Raw genomic sequence first — 6000 nt, 5'->3', positions numbered from 1 at the left:
ACTACTCAAGAGGATGTCGTTATCAGGAGAAAGAAAACTGGCGTTCTACAGATCGGAGCGTGGAATGTCAGATCCCTTAATCGGGCAGGTAGGTTAGAAAATTTAAAAAGGGAAATGGATAGGTTGAAGTTAGATATAGTGGGAATTAGTGAAGTTCGGTGGCAGGAGGAACAAGACTTCTGGTCAGGTGACTACAGGGTTATAAACACAAAATCAAATAGGGGTAATGCAGGAGTAGGTTTAATAATGAATAGGAAAATAGGAATGCGGGTAAGCTACTACAAACAGCATAGTGAACGCATTATTGTGGCCAAGATAGATACGAAGCCCACGCCTACTACAGTAGTACAAGTTTATATGCCAACTAGTTCTGCAGATGATGAAGAAATTGAAGAAATGTATGATGAAATAAAAGAAATTATTCAGATTGTGAAGGGAGACGAAAATTCGAGTGTAGGAAAAGGGAGAGAAGGAAACATAGTAGGTGAATATGGATTGGGGGACAGAAATGAAAGAGGAAGCCGCCTGGTCGAATTTTGCACAGAGCACAACATAATCATAACTAACACTTGGTTTAAGAATCATGAAAGAAGGCTGTATACATGGAAGAACCCTGGAGATACTAAAAGGTTTCAGATAGATTATATAATGGTAAGACAGAGATTTAGGAACCAGGTTTTAAATTGTAAGACATTTCCAGGGGCAGATGTGGACTCTGACCACAATCTATTGGTTATGACCTGTAGATTAAAACTGAAGAAACTGCAAAAAGGTGGGAATTTAAGGAGATGGGACCTGGATAAACTAAAAGAACCAGAGGTTGTACAGAGATTCAGGGAGAGCATAAGGGAGCAATTGACAGGAATGGGGGAAATAAATACAGTAGAAGAAGAATGGGTAGCTTTGAGAGATGAAGTAGTGAAGGCAGCAGAGGATCAAGTAGGTAAAAAGACGAGGGCTAGTAGAAATCCTTGGGTAACAGAAGAAATATTGAATTTAATTGATGAAAGGAGAAAATATAAAAATGCAGTAAGTGAAACAGGCAAAAAGGAATACAAACGTCTCAAAAATGAGATCGACAGGAAGTGCAAAATGGCTAAGCAGGGATGGCTAGAGGACAAATGTAAGGATGTAGAGGCCTATCTCACTAGGGGTAAGATAGATACCGCCTACAGGAAAATTAAAGAGACCTTTGGAGATAAGAGAACAACTTGTATGAATATCAAGAGCTCAGATGGAAACCCAGTTCTAAGCAAAGAAGGGAAAGCAGAAAGGTGGAAGGAGTATATAGAGGGTCTATACAAGGGCGATGTACTTGAGGACAATATTATGGAAATGGAAGAGGATGTAGATGAAGATGAAATGGGAGATATGATACTGCGTGAAGAGTTTGACAGAGCACTGAAAGACCTGAGTCGAAACAAGTCCCCCGGAGTAAACAATATTCCGTTGGAACTACTGACGGCCGTGGGAGAGCCAGTCCTGACAAAACTCTACCATCTGGTGAGCAAGATGTATGAAGCAGGCGAAATACCCTCAGACTTCAAGAAGAATATAATAATTCCAATCCCAAAGAAAGCAGGTGTTGACAGATGTGAAAATTACTGAACTATCAGCTTAATAAGTCACAGCTGCAAAATACTAACACGAATTCTTTACAGACGAATGGAAAAACTAGTAGAAGCCAACCTTGGGGAAGATGAGTTTGGATTCCGTAGAAACACTGGAACACGTGAGGCAATACTGACCTTACGACTTATCTTAGAAGAAAGATTAAGGAAAGGCAAACCTACGTTTCTAGCATTTGTAGACTTAGAGAAAGCTTTTGACAATGTTGACTGGAATACTCTCTTTCACATTCTAAAGGTGGCAGGGGTAAAATACAGGGAGCGAAAGGCTATTTACAATTTGTACAGAAACCAGATGGCAGTTATAAGAGTTGAGGGACATGAAAGGGAAGCAGTGGTTGGGAAGGGAGTAAGACAGGGTTATAACCTCTCCCCGATGTTGTTCAATCTGTATATTGAGCAAGCAGTAAAGGAAACAAAAGAAAAATTCGGAGTAGGTATAAAAATTCATGGAGAAGAAATGAAAACTTTGAGGTTCGCCGATGACATTGTAATTCTGTCAGAGACAGCAAAGGACTTGCAAGAGCAGTTGAATGGAATGGACAGTGTCTTGTAAGTAGGATATAAGATGAACATCAACAAAAGCAAAACAAGGATAATGGAATGTAGTCAAATTAAGTCGGGTGATGCTGAGGGAATTAGATTAGGAAATGAGGCACTTAAAGTAGTAAAGGAGTTTTGCTATTTGGGGAGCAAAATAACTGATGATGGTCGAAGTAGAGAGGATATAAAATGTAGGCTGGCAATGGCAAGGAAAGCGTTTCTGAAGAAGAGAAATTTGTTAACTCCAGTATTGATTTAAGTGTCAGGAAGTCATTTCTGAAAGTATTCGTATGGAGTGTAGCCATGTATGGAAGTGAAACATGGACGATAAATAGTTTGGACAAGAAGAGAATAGAAGCTTTCGAAACGTGGTGCTACAGAAGAATGCTGAAGATTAGATGGGTAGATCACATAACTAATGAGGAAGTATTGAATAGGATTGGGGAGAAGAGAAGTTTGTGGCACAACTTGACCAGAAGAAGGGATCGGTTGGTAGGACATGTTCTGAGGCATCAAGGGATTACCAATTTAGTATTGGAGGGCAGCGTGGAGGGTAAAAATCGTAGAGCGAGACCAAGAGATGAATACACTAAGCAGATTCAGAAGGATGTAGGTTGCAGTAGGTACTGGGAGATGAAAAAGCTTGCACAGGATAGAGTAGCATGGAGAGCTGCATCAAACCAGTCTCAGGACTGAAGACCACAACAACAACAACATGCTACAAATGTAGCACCATTCGTATCCATCATATATAAGAGATCATTGAAAAAGCAGAAAGTTCCACGGTGCTGGAAGAAGGCCCAGGTCGTAGCAATCTATAAAAAAGGTAGATAATTCGTTGTAGAATCATGGAATATATTTTGTGTTCAGACATAATGACCTTTCTAGACTCTGAGAAGCTCATCTGCAGAAGCTAACAAGGTTTTAGGAAGCAGCGGTCATGCAAGATACAGCTGGCCCTCTTTGTGCATAGTATACAACAGGCTCTAGATACCGGCTTCCAGGTTGATGCCATATTACTCGACTTTCGAAAGGCGTTTGACTCAGTTCCGCACTGTCGCTTGCTCCAAAAAGTGCGCGCTTATGGTCTATCTGATGACATACGTGGTTGGATAAAACGTTTTCTAACAGACAGAGAGCAGTATGTCGTCCTGAATGGGGAGACTTCAACAGAAACGAGCATAACATCAGGTGTGCCCCAGGGCAGCATAATAGGTCTGCTGCTTTTTATGATTTACATAAACGATGTGGTTGATGGTATTGACAGTGGCATTAGACTGTTTGCCGATGATGCTGGAAAGTAGTATCACACGAAAGTTGTGAACAAATCAATGAGGATTTGCAGAAAATAAATGCTTGGTGTAATGTCTGGCAGTTATCACTCAATATTAGTAAGTGTAACCTACTGCATATAACAAGGTGAAAATCCCCATTAATGTATGAGTACAAAATAAATGCCCAGTCTTTGGAAGCGGTAACATCTGTCAAGTATCTAGGTGTGACTATTCGAAATGATCTCAAATGGAACAATCAGATTACACAATCTGGTGTGAACTCTAGATTGTGGTTTATTGGTAGAATCCTGAAGCGATGCAGTACTTCAATGAAGGAAATTGCTTACAGTACTTTAGTTCGTCCAGTCTTAGAGTATTGTTCGTCTGTATGGGATCCTTACCAGTTGAGTCTGATTCAAGAGATTTAGAAAGTCCAAAGAAGAGCGGCAAGATTCATGACTGGTACATTTAGCCATCGCGAGAGCATTACAAATCTCATAGAAAGTTTTAAACGGGACACGTGCAGATAGACGACATGCTAAACAGAAGGGACTGCTCTCCAAATTCCAAAATCCAATCTTCTCTGAGGATGCAGAGCATAAATCTTCTCTGAGAATGTAGAGCATATATTATTACTACCAACTTTCAAATCGTGCAGTGATCACCATTCAAAGATAAGGGAAATTAGAGCTCGTACTGAGGTGTTCAGACAGTCATTATACCCTCACGTGATCTGTGAGTGGAACAAAGAGGGGGAAATATGATAAGGTTCTCAGTGAAGATCTGTTGGGCCTGATGTCATTGGTGATTGACGGACTCAGAGCAAGGAATCCAGGGATATGTGCATTTCACAATTAGTGGACTGCACTCATTTTTTCCAAACATTTCAAGAACTGTGTTGTACGGGTTTGTTACTGCAGATCTGGGCTCTTGTTTCTATCCCACTGCAGCCACCTGATGCCTGAGTGTGATGTACTGTGCAGTGTGGTGAGCAAGAGCTTCTCGAAATACTGTTTTGACACTGGGAACACGCTTTGTTCATCGTGTCAGTGTGCATGGTTTTTAACCTGAAGCTGTTACCAGAGATCTCTTTGCTCTGAACATTTTTATGTTGTGATTTACAATTGAATTGTAAATGAATGAAACATATTAGTATTTCATTAAAGAAGTGGTATAGTGCTATTTGATTATTAACTTTACTGTTGTGTGTTAACTTCCTTTACTATTAAAGCTGGTACTGTCAAATTTAAGTACATTTGCAGCTGACCTACTATTCTTCTACGTGATTGGCACGATTAAATTGAAAAACAAAAATCATTACCTTCATTTCACAGCAATTCCTCATGTTTTTAGGTTCATTCATTTTGATTTTGAGGCATATATATAGGTGTGGAATGGCAATATGAAAATTTTGTTAAAATAATATTGAATGTATGAGGTGGATATATTATGTATCCATATAACATGCTATTTTTCACATAGAATAATGTGTTTTGTCAAACAAGATTTCAAAACACATTGGGCAGATGCGTCCATCTCCCCACTGCTCTTCCCTCACTCAACATCTCACGAATAGGAGGTCTCTAGTTGTCGCTCCAGTGTAAAGTGCTTCACGCTCAGGCATTAGGAAACTGCAGTGGGGCAGGGCGAGTGACAAATGACCGGTGTGGGTGAAAGTTTAAAAGCTGTACTTTCAGAGCACTGTACCTGCCTCCTGTCAGAATTATGGTCCAAATTTTCATGTGAGTTCAATATCTGGGGCTTATATCTTACAAGTGTGTGTTTTTCTTATTAAAATATGATGTCAGGTTGGTGCTGTTTCCTTATAGGAAAACAAACTGAGAGACAGTTAGGAAGTTCTGCTGTGAAAAATGAGTCGGTATTCTCTTTTGAGCCATTTTCGCAATAATTCTCTAAAAATCTTTAAGCTGGAAATATTGATCACAGCCTCACATTACATTTATTCACCTATGAAATTTGTTATAGACAAGCCTTTTGAGTTTGAGATTAACAGAAAGATTCACAAGTGTGACACTAGAAGGAAAAATGATCTGCATTGCCCCTTAATAAATCTAGCTCTGGCACAGAAAGGGGTGAAATACACAGCCATAAAACTGTGTGACAGACTACCCATGGAAATAAAACGTACATAGATTGAAGATAGGTTTTCTTAACAGCTCCTTCCACTCCATGGAGGAATCCTTGGGGCAGGGGAGGGGGGAAGGAGGTGTATGTGCCCAGTGTGTAGTCATATAAACAATTTTTTCATATATGCTCTTTGTTTGTTCTGTTGTCACATTCAGTACCATAATATTCCTTGGGAATATGATCTGAGGAACAAGGTGGCAACTAAGATATGAAATAGATCTGTAGTTGAATTGATATGCTTATCTCTGTTTTCATTGTTCTATACCAGTACCAAATTTTTATGTCTGTCTGAGAATATTACTTAAGAATTAAATTTTCACTATGCAGTGGAGTGTGCACTGGTATGAAACTTCCTGGCAGATTAAATCTGTGTGCCAGACCGAGACTCGAACTTGGGACATTTACCT

This window comes from Schistocerca piceifrons, chromosome 11 (genome assembly GCF_021461385.2).
Source record: "Schistocerca piceifrons isolate TAMUIC-IGC-003096 chromosome 11, iqSchPice1.1, whole genome shotgun sequence".
In the NCBI taxonomy this organism is placed as follows: Eukaryota; Metazoa; Arthropoda; class Insecta; order Orthoptera; family Acrididae; genus Schistocerca; species Schistocerca piceifrons.
The sequence above is the reverse complement of the archived record's forward strand: the minus strand, read 5'-3'. Positions refer to the sequence as shown.